Source organism: Chironomus tepperi, unplaced genomic scaffold, assembly GCF_022539635.2.
Source record: "Chironomus tepperi strain 1889 unplaced genomic scaffold, CSIRO-AGI_Ctep_v1 contig_456, whole genome shotgun sequence".
Lineage (NCBI taxonomy): Eukaryota > Metazoa > Arthropoda > Insecta > Diptera > Chironomidae > Chironomus > Chironomus tepperi.
The window spans coordinates 430,060-450,473 of record NW_027226578.1 but is presented as its reverse complement, the minus strand read 5'-3'; the positions used below and the strand labels follow the sequence as shown (position 1 = coordinate 450,473).

Here is a 20,414-nt window from a genome sequence, read left to right as displayed (position 1 = left end):
GGCAAAACTTTCGTTCCTTTTTGTCATTTTCATCTTCTTTTCTCATCCTGTGTATGTTGACCTTAATTAAGAAAGCTCACTGCTGACTTTTGGCTTTGTTTGCCATCATAGTTAGGATTTAATGATTCTTTCTTCAATGTCTTTGTCTCATCGTATTCTTCCGTCATCCGTTTTGACTGCTGTAGATATTCATGTACCCGGAAACGACTAATTAATGATGACAATGATGCTTGCTCATGTTTCATCTCGACTCATTGTTATTATATATTTTTAATGGGAATCGATTGTGTATGATATTTGATGATTGGTGCTTGATATGGGACTAGGTTGGGGTAAACGGTTCCTTTTGGATATGGATGAACAATCCTCCACCCTCCTCCCCTATCCCCCAATTTCCAAATTTTAGGTACCCGAAGTCCAAAAAAATCATTTTCTCCATTGACATGACTTGCGGATGCTCCCTTAGTAGCTTTGTTGCTGGAAATAATGAATCATTTTGTAATTTTTTATATGTTCGTTTAATTGGCATTATTGTTCATGTTGTACATATTTGATATGGGATAAATAATTAAAAAATGACAATTTAATTCTTTGCAGTTGAAACTAGATGAATGGCTATCGTTTTCCACTTTTTTTTCAAAAAATAACGAACTTTTGAGATTCAAAAAATAACGGTTTTCTAGAATTCAAAATTTTTCTCCTTTGAGATTCAAAAAATAACGGAAAATTGAAATTATAAAAAAAATAACGATTTTCTAAAATTCAAAAATACCAAAACTCTCAATTCAGGTCAAAAACCAGCAAATTCCCAAAATTCTACAATTTCAACCTTAATTCTATTATATGCTAAATAAAACATAACCTTCCAAAACAAACCATAAACACGAACAAAGTAAATTCTACATCATCTCATAATAAACGAACACATTTCCACTGAATGAGGTTTTAATTGTCATGACTGCAATATTCCGTATTCTGGTCGTGAATGTATTTATTTATTTATTTATTGTACAATAATGAATTTTTTTCTGAAATAAATAATGAGTTTAAAAATTTCCGAAATCCTACTTCCTTTACTGTGTCGCATTTTAAATTTTTTTTATGTTGTTTTTCATGTTCAATGGACAATGCTGGAGAAGGATAAACAAGCCGTATGCTGGGCTTAATGTTGAGGATTTAATCATGAAAAATTTTCGAATAATTGAACTTAATGAGTTAAGGCGATTTATTTTAATTTTTCATATTTGGTTTGAAAGTGATTTTTAATGGAACTGGTAAATTTAATTGGGAAGAATTTTAGGGATGTGATTTTTTGGAATATGTAATTAAAGTTATTTCAATTTAAATTTAAATGTAAATTTGAGTCGTATTAGAATTTGTAGCACAATTTGGGTTCAAATCTCAAAATTTAAAAAAATTACATTTGTAGTTTTTTTTTTCAATTTTTTTCAATGCTTACTTGTATTTTCTTACAATTTACACAACAATGATGGTTCAATTCCTAAAATTATCTGATTAAATCCTTCACAAAGTGGTCAATTTGTCAAATTCTTTTTTTTTTTCAATTTAAAATTGGAATTTCTTAAATTTTAAAGAACAATCGTGGGTTCAATTCCCTTAAATTAAGGTTTTAGGCAATTCTTTTTTTCATTTTTTTTAAAATTTTCAAATTTAAATCGAAACTCTTAAAATTCTTTAATTCCACTCAACAACCTCAAAATTATGACAAAAGAATTCTTTTAACAAAATTAATTTTTACACCCTTCATCCCAGCCATTATTACATCCAACAAAAGAAATTACTAATCCTTTAAAATTATTTAAAATTCTGCGTGCAAATTCACATAAATAAAAATTTTTCGTTTCATGTTTTGTTCCTTTTTTAATTACATCCTCTCCCCTCCCTGTACCAGCTTCAATACCTTTTATGATCCATGAAAACAGCGACAGAGAGGAGACAAAGAAACGTGTCGACGAGAAGATAAAGAGTAAATACTAAAACCCTGTTGAGAATTTATGACAACAACCCTTACACATTTATTCAAATAAATGCTCCAATCTTCCATTACAATAAATTTTCCTTAAAAAACTTCAAAACAATTTGCAATAATTAAACGCACAGAAGTGAAATAAAAGAGAAAAGAGACACAAAAAAGCGAGAAATCCGAGGACCCAATTCGCATTTACATTATTAAATTCATTTCTGCGGTTCAAAGATTAATCAATATGAAAGGGACTGTGGCGCAACAAATAGAAGCAAGTAATAAAGGTTGTGTGGTCTTGAAAGCATTTTTGAAGCTTTTGTTCGATTGAGATTCGAACTCGTTGATTTTGAGAAAATTTTATTGATATATTGATGACTTTTGTATGAAATCTTTATACTTCACAAGAGAAAGTTTCTAAGAAATTAATAAAATTAATTAGGAACAAAAGGAACAGAAGGGACATAATAGGCAGATACAGAAGAGACAGAAGAGACAGAAGAGACAGAAGAGACAGAAGAGACAGAAGAGACAGAAGAGACAGAAGAGACAGAAGAGACAGAAGAGACAGAAGAGACAGAAGAGACAGAAGAGACAGAAGAGACAGAAGAGACAGAAGAGACAGAAGAGACAGAAGAGACAGAAGAGACAGAAGAGACAGAAGAGACAGAAGAGACAGAAGAGACAGAAGAGACAGAAGAGACAGAAGGGACAGAAGGGACAGAAGAGACAGAAGGGACAGAAGAGACAGAAGAGACAGAAGGGACAGAAGAGACAGAAGGGACAGAAGGGACAGAAGAGACAGAAGAGACAGTAGGGATAGAAGGGACAGAAGGATAAAAGAAGAACTAAATGACAGAAGCCATCAATAGCAGCTAAACTGTTCAAAAATATTTCACAATATGTACTAGCACATCCAAATGAATACCCGACCATATCCACGTCCAATTCATTCCAGCGGAAACACAAATTAATTTAATTTGATTAAAAGGATCCATCCGGGTCTGTGGCAGTTATGTCACTTGTTTGCCATTGAATTTGACCAAAAAAATAAACATTTATTCCTGTTGCCCAAAAAAAAAGAGCAGCATTGAAGTCCACAACCATAATTTCCCATTCAACTACCATAATGAAATTTGAAATTCAAATGGACGAGCTTCTTTTTCCTTTCTACTAGAAAGTGTCATTAACTTATGAATCGTCGTCGCTTTTTTTTTATATCGTCTATCGACCCTTTTTCTGCTTCTCTTGCTGCTCTTTTTTCCCACTTCGATGAACATCCACGACCGAATTTAATAGGAAGAAAGATAAAATCAATTTTTACTATTATTGTGCAACATTGAATCATTCATTAAGCTTATACTCTTCGTCCTTTTATCTCATCGTCATCATTGCCTTTGTTTCTGTATGACCGTGGACCTTCGTCTGTTGTTTAAGCACTCGACGGCCATACTTGGGGAGAAATAATGTACTAGGAATAGACACAAGAAGATGAAGATGAAGATAAGAAATGGACAATCCACTTATAAAAATAGACAGGGATTAGTACTCGATTGTTTAAGTGTTATGAATATTTGCTTGGGGACGAAAATTAATTGAATGCTGTAAATTTTGTTTTTTTGAGGATCGATTGAGGAAGATGTTGGAATTTTTAATTTATTCAAGTGGGTTTTTTGCTGCATTTTAAATTGTAAAAAATAAGATTTTGGGAATTGAATCAAATTTGATTAGTTGTAGGTTCGAATCCTGGAATTAATGTTTGTGCTTGAAAACGAAATTTGAGTGTGGAAAGTTTTTTTTTTTGAATTTTTTAAATCCAAGACCAATTTCTCACCAAATTGTCGTTGTCTTTAAAAGACTTCAGTGGTGCCTTAGTGACCGCTTTATGCCTCGAGTGACTCAAATTGTGATAATTGACCATCAAGTTCAATTTCTATTACATATATTCGAAGAATTGCAATTTTTTTAAGATTAAAATTATAAATTTCTTGAAAGTAGAATAAAACTGAGGTTCGAATCCTGTGATAAATTTAAATATATTTTCTCTTATCATTTTTTTTCTTTTTTGCTTCCATTTTTATCCAATCAAAATAATTTTTAATCAGCAATCAGCATCATGCACAGCACGAACAATTATTAACAAAAAATTTGAATGGAAAGCACTCATACAAGCATTAATCCCTGATAATCACAAACATCTTTCACTTCATTCATTCCTGAGTTTATACTCTGTATCTAGATATCCAATTGAGATTACGACGTCAACAAAAACACATCACAATATACTCTTCTCATTCATCCCTAACATCCTCATCCCATAGCTATTTCAATGGGGGTCGAAGAATAATTTTTATCGTTCATCGTCTCAATTTCATCGTTACTTCTTACTTCTTTTTTTTTATTTTATTTCCACGTCTATGATTATGATTGAGTGAAACGAGCAAAAACTTATTGTAGCGTGCAGTTTTAATATCAACATTTATATCCGAATGGAAGGGAGAAGAGCGCTAATTGAAATGGATTTAGATGGAATGCACAGTTGACAGCAGAACGGTACACATTCTAAGGGGAATGGAATGCTTAATGTTGCAAGGAATAAAATTATTGCAATTTTTTTTTATTTCTGTGTCTTGTTCATTCTTAATAGGATACGATGAGTGAGGGGATAAATGTTGCAATAAATATGTATGGAAATTGTGTTCGTACATGATTTACTATTAAAGGAAGAGGCGTTCATAAATTATGCAAATAGTTTTGTACTGCAAATTAAATTAAAGGAAATTTGTAGAAAAAAATTGAATTTTTGTGAAAATTGATTTAAATCAGTGCTGTACAAAGTGTGGACTGTGGCACTACATACTTGATATTTTGGATTAATGCTTGTATTTCATTCTAATTCAGAAATGTTTTGGGTATACTGCTCAAAATTGTTGAATTCGAGTCTACTTACTTAGTGTCTATTAATGGATTGAGTTTAAATGAATCCTGTCTACAGGAAATGATGTTGCTGCATAAAAGTAAAAAGTGAAGTTAAATCCCACTTAAATACGATAAAAAAATTTATTCAAAATTTACATGAAATTTTTTCTGCTGATCTTGTGAAGTATAAGATTTCATACAAATTTAAAATTGTTTAAGCCAACTTTAATCAGATTCTACCTTTGACAAAAGGTTGATGATTCAGTTCATTTATATAAATCAACCCCACAGGGTCTTCGGAATCGAAACTATGACGTTTAATAAAATTTTAAGCAAAAAAAAAGTGAAGGAAGACTAAGCAGCAAAAAATTGAAATCTAATAGGATTTGAACCATGAAATTTGAGAATTTTTTATCATTTTCATTTTTAATCTAAATTTAAATTGACATTTAACATTACTTGAAGTATGAAATCAAAAATTTCTCTAACTTCACACAAGTAAATTATCAATTTTGATTTCTTCTTCCCCGTTTTGCATTCAAACATTTTTTTCATTGCATCCTCTCCAATTGAACATAAAAACGAGTGGAAATTAAATTAAATTATTTTTGTTTCTTCATTGCAATTGCCGGATTTTTATCGAAATTATTTTTAATTTTATTTTTCCTCTTTTTTTTTGTACAATAACAAAAAAATAATCATTTCGAATAATTGAAAAAATCCGAATATTCATTATTATGCAGATAAAAAAAGAAGCCTTTTTGTAGTTTTTGTTAATAAAAATTTAAATCAAATTTTTTCATTAAAATTCAATCATCAATTATTTAAATTAGGTAATTTATCTCAAATTAAATTTTCATTAATTAATATTGAAATTTTAACCACTTCCATTGTTATTTTTTTCTTCTCCACAATCACATAAATTGAAATGGGTTTGAAATGAAATTCGATAATTTTTGTTTTTTTGTTGGAGATGGGTGGATTGTGTTGCTGTCAAGTGAAGCTGAGTAACTTGAGAACCTTTAATTTAAATGTTTATGGAATTTATTGGGAATTTTTATTATTAACATTTTTTGCGCAGTGAGGATTTCAATATTCACAAGACTTTGTAAATTTATAACGGGTAGCTAAAAGATTTTAAAGAAATTAAAAATCAGAATTTAAAAATTTTTGAATTTTAAATTATTGAAATTTAAATTATTGAATTTTAAATTACTGAATTTCAAATTTTTGAATTTTAAATTTGTTGATTTAGAAAATTTTTGAATTTAAAAACTTAAAATTAAATAATTTTTTAAATTTAAAAAAAAAAAAATAAATTTAAAATAATTCAATTTTTAAAATTTATTTTAACAAGTGTAAATATTCCAAAAATCTGAAAAACCAACAAATTCATGTAATTTATAAAGTAAATCCACAAAACTAAAGCTGATTATGATTCATTTCAACACCCTCAAAAATCCCAAAACCCAACCACAAACACGAAAATCCTTTCATTATCGACTTTCATTCACCAATTCATCCGTCAAAAGTTGACTTCCCCTTTTTTATATAATATAGACTTTTTTCTATCCTAATTACATTAGCAAACACAACATAAAAATCTCAATTTTAACATTTCCACTTCATTTCCATTTTCAGACATGCACACATGCCGTATGTGCAGGATGAAAAGTTTTGATTGAGCGGTTCTTCATTCCTTCATGTCTTTAATCCCCAAATGACTTTCACATTATTAGATCTGTGGTATTTTCATCCATTTTATGGCAAAATTATGTCTACATACATCCACTTACTAATTCTAATTTCATGTACTTTCCATCTGCTCGTTGTGGTCTAATTTTTTTTTTTTTTTATTTGCATTTCCTTCATTCTGCAGTTTTTTTGGGAGACGGGGAAGAAGGGAGGACGTTGAAGATGGAAATATTTATACAAGAGGTCATTGGAACTGACAGAGAATTTTTTTTATTTTAATTAATTTTTTTTTATTTTTTTCTTTCTTGTTTGTGGCTTTTTGTGAAAAAATTTTAATGTGCATTAAATGGAGCTGAATGTTTTTTTGAGCTAATGAAATATTTAAATGCGTCTGATGTGTTTTTGTTGTTTTTGGAAGGATTTTGAGAAGTGTAGTCAGGGAGGGAGGAGGTTGGGGGTCAAACCCCTCTTTTTGGGACAAAATTCTTCAATTTTCTAGGGATTATCGTGAAAAATTGTAAAAAACCCTCTAATTGTTCCAATCCATAAAAAAATTTAAAATCACCATGATGACCATTAAGGTTGGATGGATTATTGAGCATTATGACTGAATTGAGACTCAATCAACTGTATCGACTTCAAACTTTGCTTAAAATAATGCAAAATATTAGTTTTCAGTACAAAATAATGTGAAGAAATTTTAACTGCTTTAAATTAAGTAGTTTTATGAAGTTCGAATCCTATTTAAACGTACTTATTTGAATAAAATGTGTATTATCGTGGACCTACCTATTGTTCTTTTTTGTTTAGTTTGAATGACGTCTAGACTCTAAAACAGTACTGGGCAACCTTTTTTGGATCACGGCACACAGGTTGCCCACTTCCCATAGTTTCTCTAAATGCCGTCTATTTGAATGAACTCTTATTCACATCCAAATCAACTTCAACCTTGAACTGTTATAGCTAAAAATCGAATTTCTTGCCCTAAACTTCCCACTCAATAAATTAAAAATCACATAAAATGGTCGTGTCCTTCACAGAAGAATCAATTCATTTCAACATAAAAATATTTTCCATTCCATTTCCCATGAAATTTAATTAATCTATAAAGAAGTCTTCAAACAAATTTCAAAGACGATTTCAATAAAATTCCAAACTACTCAAGAGTGTAACCTTAAAAAATATCAGCATCGGCAATCGTAGGCAGATTGACAAGGCAACAATAACAAAATTCCTTTTTAAATATCAAATTTTCTACCTCACACAAAAAGCATTCTGAACATCAATCTGTGTAGCCATAACAATACTCATCACAACGGTCATTCACCTATCATCACCATCATCTCCATACAAGTAATCCCACTGAAGTCAAGTGTCCATTCTTGACAATACAGAAATTGTTTATGTGCCCTTAACATTTACGACATTAGCAAATATTTTCTCTTAGTCTTCAACAAGTATCAACACCTTGAGGATTTAAAATATGTTTTTGGTCAGTGTTGGTTGTGCTGAAAGTGATTAATTGGATGATTCTTTGAAATATGGACTTACTTAAGGTTACACTAAAATCTAAGCTGGTTAGTGAGAATACTAGGTTACGGCATACGGCACGAGAAGGTTCGATACGTCACAGCTCTGCACTACACATACGGTAAGTTAGGTTCATCGGTACATGTACCTTACCAGTACTATACCGTGCCGTATTACCTATATCAGTACCAAACTGTACCTGGAAATGCCATTAATTGCATACCGTGTTTGGTTTGAGCAGTGATTTATCACCAAGATGTGCCATGACACAGTTTGGACAGCACTGATCAACACAGGTTGTGGATCGATCACCGAACCATTCATTCAGTAACTCAAATTCACCCAAGCATATCCAACTCTGCATCAAAAATTTCCACCCCTAGTCTTTAAAAACAACTTTACCTCCATAAATATGGGATATAATAATATCACATACAACATGACATCTCGTTTGATTGAAAAGGATGCAGAACATCCGAGAATAAATGAGAAAATTGTTCATTATTGATGTCAAGATGATAAGCAGGAACAAAAGGCGGTAAGATGAAAATAATGAAAGTGAAAAAAATCTGAATGGCATTTAACGAGGGAGTCCTACATCCTTTATATATACATTATTTGCAACAACTATCTATGCTGAAATTTACGAGGGGTTGCAAGACAATAGAGGAACAAAAATGTTATTGTATGTGATGCCGAAATATTTTATAACTAACTAATTTGATAGACATAAATGGATGTGAGAGGAATGTCATGTTAAATTTCTGATCTTCTTCTTTAACACGTCAATTCTTGTTAGTTTCGGGATGTATGGCAAAAAAATTTATTTAATGCCATTGAGTCGTAAAAATCAAAAAGTTACATTCTCAATTACTAACAGAAGAATCAACTTGAAATGGAAAATAACAATGTGAGTTGGGTTGGAGGATATGAGTGAGTAACATGAGTATTATGTGGTTGGGTTGGATGAGGGAGCATTTTAGGGAGTCTTTGATGAGAGGATATAAGAGGAATTGAAAGGATTCTTTAGTATCTATGGTTATGCTGAACTTATTGAGTTAATAAAGTCGAATTCATGACTAGATGTTTCATTATCTCTAAGGATGAGGTTCGAATCCGGGACATATCGACAAGATTCTACGTTATGATTGAAAAATCGGAATCTGGTAAGAATCGAACCTACGACACTCACAAAAGAGTGATATGGATATTGGGTCATTGTCTAACAAGACGGCCATAGAAGCCTTACTTTGCACTAGCAGATTCGCCTTTATATGACTTATACCCAGATTCCACTGTGCTTAGACACAACAAGCTCCACATAAAATCGTTGACTTACATAGTCCCAAGTTAAGTGACCAGAACTGCAAATATTCTTAGGAATCAAACCAGGATCGTTTGTGTAGATGACAATCTAGGTTACTACAGTAGGCTGACAATTCCTCCACTGCTCCACTTTATTGATTCTCCTCAAATTCACAAACTCACCATCCCATCTCCAAAACCCCTCCATTCCTGACCAAACAATAAGACAAAATGAAAACATCCACAGCAATTTACCATAATCTTTATCTTCAAAATCATCTCTACTGGAGAACTTATTTAATCCACCCCAATGTTCCTCAACTACTTCCATGCGTACATACATACTTATTATCATATCTCTCTTACTTTTTCTTCGACTGTATGTGATGTTGCCATTTAAAAAGGCGAGTAAACAAAAAAAGTCAATAAATGCCGTGCAAGCAAATTTTTTCCTTGATATGTCTTCTCTGGGCTACATAAACATCATCATCATCATCATTGTTGCTATTGCTGTACATTGCGTATTCTCATACACAATTAGGATAGACAAAGATATTTCTGGGTGAAGAGAAGCAAAAAGGGCCATAATAGAGAAATTGACATGGGGGAAGCTTGGAATGTGAATACGAAGAAGAAGATAGACACATACAGGAAGAGCGCATTCTTTCAGCACACATTCCAATCGAATTTTTTCTATATTGCCCCTTGTTGTTGCTCTACCTCCTTATTTTTGTATCGTTTGCCTAGATTGGCACACAAAGGGGATTCAATTGCTAACAAGATTTTGTATTAAGTGAGTGGCTGAGGCAAAAATCTAAGATATACAATATTCATGTGAATTGAGCGACTTGGGGAGGATTTCGTGCAAGAACTTGTGTTTTTTTTGGTTAGGATTTATGATAATGATTTTAATTAAATTAATTTTTTGTGTCGTAGGTATTTTTATTGGAGATAAGGCAATTAAGGAAATTAAATAGAGAAAAATCTTAGGTGGAATTGGGATTTAATTTGGATGTGGATTAGCTGATAAGGGGTGATTTTTGAGTGGTGGGTTTGAGGATGATTAGATGATCATTGGAATGAATCCTTGAATGGTGCCAGAATTGTGATTTTGAGATTAGAGATAGTGTAAGGGAGTATCAAGGAGCCAGAGAGAGGGATTTGGAGTCGGGTGGGTTTGGTGTCAACCCGCTCTAAGGACGACAAGTCATCAGGTTACTCATGCACTAAGTCCGAGCTAAGTCTCAATTCTTAGTCGCATTTACACGAGATTAATCGACTTAGTACTTGATATACAAATAGTCATTAAGAAGCTGTTAGTCCGAAATTGAGCAATTGAGCTATATTCTGGATTCGAACTCAAATCTTCAAGAATGGTCATCGTATGAGTTATTGACTAGTCGTATATCTTGGCCATTTGATTAAATCCAGCAGTGGCGCAGTAGTTATAGCATTTTTAGCAACCGCACCTAACGACTCGGGTTTGATCCTAGGAAAAGTCTATCCATATTTGGGTACTTTGTTCTTATTTCTAGTCACACGCATCATACCAATTTAACCACATAAAAGCCAGTTTATCCTTAATTAATGCATTCATATTGTTCATCCACCATGATTTAATTCGATATTATTAGAATAGTTTATTGCAGACAGTTCAATTATTAGCCAGACTATGCGTAGGTTGAGAATCTCTTTGATACATTCAGTTGTCAAGGTAGTTCTAACTCAGACATTAGCTCTTTCATGCCAGCATTATTGAATCAGCCTTTATCGACATATTTCCAAGAAGCATTTTATCATAAAATTCCAATTCTGTTAAGAATTCATCCGAATACATCATGTATATGAATAGAAAATCAAAGTTGCACGACATGCCTTTTATCTGGTTCCAAGAAGCCGTAAATAACTTTTTTTGAATACAAAACACAATTTCCTTGTAAGGAAAATTATACTTTTACAGTCAGTTTATTTATGCCTCCTCTTTCTGTTGCTGTGAAATATATTTACGTACGCGCGTACACAAGAAAGCTACGAGACACATATCGGGATGAAATTTACAGCATTCGCAATAAATTTGGTGTGCTGGTGAATTATAATTTCATTTAACGTTTCACGCAAATCTTCTCCTGCTTATGCCTTCCTTCTTGTGTGTCGATTCAATAAATTTTGTGTATGTTAAGCTTCCTTATTTTCTTTTTAGGTTTCACATCGATTGCTTTTAAGCTAGTTTTTGAATACATTCCTATTGCTTATTTTTGTGCGTTACAAAAGAAAAAGAAAGGCATTATAATGTTGAGAATGGGCCGCAACAATAACCATTCAAGTAAATATAAGGAGATAAAAATACGGGACATAACGAGGGGCGAAGATACTTTTTTTTTTCGTTCGTTTAACTTTTTTTCTCGCTCTCGTCATGAATTTATCTTCTTCTTTAAATGCTTTTTTTTTGCTTACACCATGACAGGTTTTTGCTTCTAATCGCATTCCTTGTTGTGATTTTGGCAGATTTTTATTTGCTCAAGATTTTTGATATTTCATTTTGAGTTCGAATCATGTTGTTCTTACAATTTCGAGTTCGAATCTCGTTGTTCTTGTCAATTCGAGTTCGAATCTTGTTGTTCTTGCCAATTCGAGTTCGAATCTTGTTGTTCTTACAATTTCGAGTTTGAATCTTGTTGTTCTTGTCATTTCGAGTTCGAATTTTGTTGTTCTTGCCATTTGGAGTTCGAATCTTGCTGTTCTTGTCATTTCGAGTTCGAATCTTGTTGTTCTTGTCATTTCGAGTTTGAATCTTGATGTTTTTATCATTTCGAGTTCGAATCTTGTTGTTCTTGTCATTTCGAGTTCGAATCTTGTTGTTCCTGTCATTTTAAGTTCGAATCTTGTTGTTCTTGTCATTTCAAGGTCGAATCTTGATGTTTTTATCATTTCAAGTTCGAATCTTGTTGTTCCTGAAGTTTGAAAAATTCACAAAAAATCACCCCAAGGATCCCCAAGCAGATTCTTTTTCCTTAATTCATCGTTCATTCTCACTTCTCTTCGCTCATTTCTCGACGTGTATGAACCACAAACTTCTTGTCGGTTTCATCTGCTCTACAATCAGCTTTTCTACATCCCCGAGTAAGAAGAATACAAAAAAAAAAATTTATCCGTGAATAATTCTGTATATAGCTCCCCATCTTCACATCTACTTTGTGTATATTCTTCACTGTCAATGTCGTAACCACAATCATTGTCGCGCTATTATTCAATAATGTATAGAATGGAAGGAAGAAAAAGCAAGTACAAGGAACAATGATGAAGAAGAAGATAATTTTTTATTTTATCTTTTCGGCATCACCTTGAGGGGTTGAATGTCTGCTTCGTTGTTCAACCTTCCATTATTCGACCTCAATCTGACAGGTGACGTTGCTTTTTATGCTCTAATGAACTTTTATTGATGGAAACAAGAAAAATTCCTCTTATTTGAGTTTTCTTGGTGTACGAAAATTTAAATTAATTTTTAAGGCACTTTTTTTTCGATGAATAAATTTTACGAAAGGTACATGACAGGTTAGAAGGAAGACATTGTTGTGACTTCAAGGTGTACATTTAAATACTTGAAATTTATTGTGTTAAACTTGTTCTTACAAAAAAAAAAAAATTGTCAGGTAATTCATTATATTATCGGAAAGCATTTGAAGTTTGAGGGAAGTCAAGGGATGCTGACTGTATTGGGATGTTTTAAGCTGCTCTGGCAATTTGATTCTTGGTCTCTGACTGCCTCATGGCCTTTCTTAGTCTCTCTCGGCTTTTCTTGGTCTCTCTCAGTCTCTCTTGTTCTCTCTTGGTCTCTCTTATTCTCTCTCAGTCTCTTTCGATCTCTCTTGTTCTCTCTTGTTCTCTCTTAGTCTCTCTTGGTCTCTTTTAATCTCTTTTGGTCTCTCTTGGTCTCTCTCAGTCTCTCTTGGTCTCTCTTGGTCTCTATCAGTCTCTCTCAGTCTCTTTCAGTCTCTCTCGGTTTCTTTCAGTCTCTCTTGGTCTCTTTCAGTCTCTCACGGTTTCTCAGAGTCTCTCAGATCTCTTTTCCAGTCTCTCTCAGTCTCTCTTAATCTCCCACGATCTCTATCAGTCCCTCTGGGTCTCCTCTGATCCTCTTTCCATCATCGGCAGTAATCATGCTTGCTAACTCGCTCCAATATAACCAAAATTATCAACAAATTCCATCCCTTTTACAAAAAAAAATTCATAAATTTTCCCATTCCAAAAGGAATCTATAAGTAAGTAAGAAGAAGTCATTGAATTCGTGACTCAAAGCTCGAACGTGAAAAAAAATGTCACAATATTTCTTTTATTACTCATGTAATGAACAAAAATTGATTTTTCCTCAAGCAGTTACAGCAATTTTCTCTAAACGAGTTCCTCAAATCAGTAACATTTCTACGAAATATTTTTCATGCCTTCAAGTTATGAATAAAATATCACACAAAAAAAGGAGAACAAAATTAATGCTGCAATAACAGCCAAAACGAGATTTCCGTCTGTGATGATTTAATTAACTTTTTTTTTTATACTCTCGCGCTGAAATTCAATCTTCAATATATTTTTTTGCCTGCCTGAATCTTTTGGAAATAAATTTTCTTTTATTCAATATTGAATGTCTATAGATGTAGAGAGTGGGTTGTATCTGCCTACTTTGGCATCTTTTACACCCCCAACCAATATTATGTTCTGTCCTTTGAGGAAACAAGGAGATAAGAAGAAGTCATGAAATGAATCTGTTCGTAAATGATGTGGTGTTTTCAAGTCAACTGTCTTAGTCTGCTAAGGTACTAATAAGTTATTTGTAATGACAATTTAAAAGCTCTTCTGGCCTGTTTCTCAATCCAATTTTGTCTAGGTCTCTAATTTTGTCTTAATTACGTCCATTAAGCATCTAAACAGCCAGATAGAACACAATTTCAGGAAAGACAAGATTCGAACATGTTGCCTTCAAGTTACTTACCAACTAACGTTTATTAAGCAGTCGAAGTATCTTAAGAGTAAATAATGTACAAATTTAAGACTGCCAGGATTTGAACCTGTGTCTTTCAAGTTATCACAACATATTTGAATCAAGTCCCTTATGGATTAGTCCATATAAGTATATTTAACTATAATTCACAATCATCATATTATCTTAATATATGCAGCATCATCGCTCTACAATCCCTAACGAACAATAAGCAGAGACGGGCCATTACTGGCAGCTGGGCTTCAATATAGACTTCCCCAAACAAAAGTGGAAGTCGCCTCCACAATGATGCCTGCCAATCTGACAAAGAGCATGTTCTTTAGTGATCTTTAAATATACTAAATGAGTATGCTCGTGAGCGTTGTTCTAAGCTTGACCTACTCTTGCATGCAGACTCGCTCTTTGCATGCTTGGTAATAATGTCCACATTAACTCCCCCTCCTCTCCATCAAACACAAAACCTCACCAACAATCAAACCCTCCTCAAAAGAAGAAGAAGATTAGATTAGAAAAAGTAAAAGAAAGATTCGTCGCGCGGATGAGTAGGAACATTAAATTTATTAGTAGGACAATAAATCTGGCATAATGTTTCGGCAAAATGTTTGGGAAAAATTAAATGACTTACAAGTCGAATGTACGTATAGACAAATACAATAAAGACGAAGCGATAATGGCTCCCTAGTCACAATTTTTTGTGCTGTAAAATGTCGTTTCTCTTGACTTGTATTACAATGAAGAAAGATGAGATAAAGCATAAAGTTCTTAGGAATGTGCAAAGTTGTGTCTTGGGATGATTTAGTGAATGTGGACGCATTTTTTGTGATTTTAAAGAAGCGCCATTTTAAATAATTAAGGTGAGATTTGCATTGACAACTTTAACATCCAATAAGCTTCATAATTCATAGTATCATTGCCTTAGGCATCAATAAAACATGAAAAGTTCATTGGATTTTTATCGATGTCCATCAAAAGTCAACATCCAGTCTTCTTTGTCATCTAAATATAGCGACTGTCATCCGTAAATCAATAAAACCTAATAAATATCTGTTATGTCCTGTGCTTCATCTTTTACATGATTTGGATGGTCTTTTGTCAGTGTTGTCTAAGCTATGTGCTGCGGGATACTAGTGTCATGTACAGTCTTGGTGGTGGATTGCCATGAAGTTGTGCTTTGGTGCAAAAAAGTTTGGACAGCACTGTTCTATGCTGTATGATGAAATGGAATTTCAATAAACATTTCATTCGATTTAGGATAAAGATGCGACTTGTTTGACTTGTCGTTGAAATTGAGTGGAAATACGCAAAAGGGTTAATATGAAATATTCACAACGTTCGGTAAATCCTGCTTTTAGGTGGGATCCCACTGAATTTGTCCTAGGGTAGGGATACATTAAGGATCTTAACTAAAGTAAACTTGATTGAGGCATTTAATGACATGATGAATAGGAGAATTGGATCTGATGTCTACACAGGAGTGCATCCAGGAGGGGAGGGAGCTGGATTAAACCCCTCTCATCCATGGGGTTTAGAAGCTCAAAGTCGTATAGTTGAAGTTTGACTCGTAAAATTGAGTTCGTCTCGACATGAGCTCTACTGCAACAATATCAAGAGATTTGAGATTAGAACCTACTTCTTCAAACAAAGGAAGTACTTCTTTCTCTATTTTGCATTGATGCCTAGTCTATCAGTCCAAAGGATCCCAAATTTCACTTTTTGCAATCTTCCTTACATATGACTAGCTACTGAAGATTCTATAATTGCTCATTTCCCCTATCAAAGCAATAAAGTCACCCCATTAGCCATCAGTAATCCAATTTTCCACTCAAAACGTCACAAACCACATTTAATTTGCACAAAAAATTGCACAAAAAATCTCGAATCTTCTTGCATGATAAATTGGATCCTTATTGAATAAACATAAAAAAAAGTTATATGGAAACGGAACTGAAAAGAATGGAAAGAAAAAAAAAATTGTGAACGAGAGGAGCATAAATCTCCATTTTTGCTGTTTAATTGTGCGCGATAATCGAATAAAGCAAGATGTCAAGCGGATAAAAATAGAGGCTTGAGAAAGAGAATCAAGAAAAGAAAAAATATTTTTCTGGCGTGAATAAAGTCATTGAAATATTAAGCTGTTTATATCCATACATATATAATGGAGGCAAGTTGCGGGGGAAGAAGGAAGAAAACAGGAAATTTCCATAAATTCACTCGACCAAGAGCTTTGTGACGTTAACTTTTTATACATATATTCTAAGAGAGGTGGCAGATTGCTTTTTGTGGCTGCTTGTCCACTAACTTCGATACCTCAGTCTCCCATTTGTCTTCATCTGTTACTATGCTCACCAAACAGTCGAAAAACATTCAAATATTTTTTGACCGTTATTTTTCAAACACTTTTTGACCGTTAGTTTTCAAATTTCATTGACCGTTTTTTAAATATTTTTAACCGTTATTTTTCATATATTTTTCGACAGTTATTTTTCAAAATATTTTGACCATTATTTTTCAAATATTTTTGACATTATTTTTCAAATATTTTCTGACCGTTATTTTTCAAACATTTTTTGATCGTTATTGTTCAAACATTTTTTGACCGTTATTTCATATCTCGAAAAATGCGTTTTATCCAGTCAAATGATCTTCCTTACTTGTTATTTGTTTTCTTTTACTTTCTCTGTTATTTTCGCGTGATCATTAAGAGAGTATAAAACGTTTTCTAAATATGAAATTTGGAATGAGCCAAGTCACAATACAATGAGGTACTTAGAGTCAATTCTAAATTATTCTAATAAAATGTAATGATGATTACCGTTAGTAATGGTTCTTTGGATTTCCATGGAAATTCTCTCATTGAATTTCAATTATTGAAATTGCGTAATGGAGTTTTTCTTATTTTTGGAGCCATAATTGATGGTTTTCGAACAGTTTTTTTTATGTCTTTAAAATCTACAGAAGGTCGATTGCTGTGGATTTAATTTCTCTTTTATCTCGATTCCACTCGGTAAATATTTAGGAACGGAAGTTTCTCATTGATCTAGAAAAAAATTTGTTATTTTTAACTTTGGGCTGTTTAGAACTTGAAAAAAAGAATTTCGGATATTTTCGGATCTATTTGCTTTATTTCTGTTGTATCATCAAATATTAATCGCATAATATAGACGATGCTCTAAATTTAGGCATTTTAATGTATTCTTTTTATAGATGATTGGATAATGGATTATGAGAAAAATGAGCAATTTCAAGGGATTTTGTTGATGCTGCTTTTGGATGGAGGAACAAGTTGTTCATTTTAGGATTTTTAAATTAATAGCATCAAAAATAACGGTCAAAATTATTGAAATAACGGTCAAAATTATTCAAAAAATAACGGTTAAAATTTTTCAAAAAATAACAGTCAAAATTATTCAAAAAATAACGGTCCAAAATTATTCAAAAAATAACGGTCAAAATTCTTTCAAAAAATAACAAAATTCTTTAAAAAATAACGGTCAAAAATTATTCAAAAAATTACGGTCAAAATTATTCAAAAAATAACTGTCAAATTCAAAAAATGCTGAACTGTCAAAAAAATTCAAAAAATTCTCAAAGCACGCTAAGATTTAAATGATTTTCAAAACATTAATCCACTTCAATTCAAAACACAGCCTGTCACTGATTATATCTACAACTTCATCCATTAAAATGAGTAAAAGGAAATAAAAACTCTTTTGGATTTGTTTCACAGCAATAAACATTTTATTTACCTTTGAGGAATAAATTAAGTACAACAATCGTTTAGAGGAATCACTCATAAAAGTTAATAAAAACAAAAAGAATTAAATTTGTATAAAATAATATTAAATGAGGTAAGCACAGACAGCTCCTTCGCATGATTAGAGCTAATAATTACTTAAAGTTTAGCTGTAAAATATGCAAAAGTTTGTTTATTTTCATGTATAATTATTGATATTAACAGCTACAAACTTCCTACGAAATTTTCCACCGAGTAGCTAAATGCCAAAAATTACACAAAAACGCAATTATTCCATTTCCACTAATCACTGCCTGACTTTCTCTCATTCCAGTCGTTAACATAAATTTCAGCGCATTCAAGCCATTTTTTCAATTCCCATAACTACATTACGAGCATTTTTAAGTGGTACCCATAAATATACTGCAATTAAAAAAGTTCCTGTGAACATGAAACATAAAAAGAAACTTTTGAGCTAATTTGAAATATTGGAAGGAGGCTCTGATGTTCGATTGTGTCTGTCTGTCTGCGAATTTGTTTAACGTTGAAATTGAAAACAATTTTGACCGTTATTTTTGAATTTCAAAATAAATTTGACCGTTATTTTTGAATTTCAAAATAATTTTGACCGTTATTTTTGAAATTCAAAATAATTTTGACCGTTATTTTTGAAATTCAAAATAATTTGGACCGTTATTTTTAAATTCAAAATAATTTTGACCGTTACTTTTTTTGAAATTCAAAATAATTTTGACTGTTATTTTTGAAATTCAAAACAATTTCTACCGTTATTTTGTCCATCAAACATGCGCTTACGTATCCCATCCATTCCAATGCCTACTTGCTTCTCATCCACTAAAAAGCCATTTTTGACGGAAGTAAAAAGCATTTCATGTTTTGCCTTTTGAGAATGGACAGCAAAAAAAAAAAACACATAACACTGCATAAAAATCGCTTGCAGACATGTATCAACTCGAATGGAACCACGATGGTAGGCGGGCTGGAAATATCTCAAGGGAGAACAAAAAAAAATTGTTGGAATTTACTTCATGCACATCTCATTCAGACACACTCGCAGCCAACCTAGAGTGTCATAGAATGTAAAAAAGCTGCAGGGTGGAAAAAATAGCAGTTTGAAATAAAGAAGGTATAAGGGATGATAAAAATGCAAGGCACACACAAAGAGCGACAATGCTGACTGGAGGGGATGAGGGGAGAAGATGAAAAAAGTCATTAAAAAATCTCCATAAATGAAAAAAGCATTTCATAAAAAATTTATTACATTGGACTAACAACAAGCGAAAGAGATGTGTTTTTGCATTAGGCAAGTGGGTGAGCCAGCAGTGCACTGAATATGATGGAGAAGTTGGAGTGGTTTTTAGGGTTATTGGAGCGCATATTTGATGCTTGAAATGATCATCAAAGGAGTTACGATTTAAAAGAAAAAAATGCGAGTAGGCTTTGGAATTTGTTGAAATTAAATTGAAATATTGAATTTTCTGGATTTTCATTAAGTTTTAAGCTTTAAAGTGCAAGAAACTTGTGCAGTGGTGTATAGACAGTAGTTTGAGTTAAGTCTAAGCTCAAGTTAACTTGGAAATTGTACCAAAAATAGGTAAATTCACGATCAAACTGTTAAATTGTCTAAAATGATTCAAGATTACATTCAATGTATATTAAGAAGCTATTTAGAGAACCGAGATCAGGCAGATTAAGTAAAGATGCATATGCCGTGTCTGTTTGGGTCTGTTTCAACAGTTTCTCATTAACATGAACCAGAATCTAATGGTATTGCCATTATTGCAATTCGGGTCAATTGCTGCTAATAGTGCATTGAAGCTTGAAATCAGGAACAATTTCAAAAGGCACACGACATGATTAGTCGAAGATCAGCCTCAAAGCATCATGACTTCTGATATCAAATCAGATTCGATGAAATCCGCCCTCAAGCCTGAGTTGAATTGGATTTTGAATTTTAGGACACGTGTGCTTTCTGAGATTGCATCAGGAATCAGATTAAATTTGAATGTAAGCCCTTTATACCCAAATTACAACACTGACTCTCCTATCTTAAACATTGCAGCACCAAAATATCATGAAATAGATCTAAAAATATCCAAAAATCAATAAAAGCTGTTCAAACTAGCACAAGCCATCCTAAAACTAGGCTACAATAGATTATAAACACTTCAAATTTACATAAAATATAACCAAAAATGCACACAATATCCTCACTAATTCCCTGTACCCGAAAAAAA

General features: G+C 32.5%; 1 protein-coding gene across 2 annotated transcripts in view; it reads left to right on the top strand.

The window, feature by feature from the left end:
- Window positions 1-20,414, top strand: part of LOC139098996 (putative receptor-type tyrosine-protein phosphatase mosPTP-1) — a 141,700-nt gene that overhangs the window by 12,963 nt on the left and 108,323 nt on the right. The window lies entirely within an intron of this gene.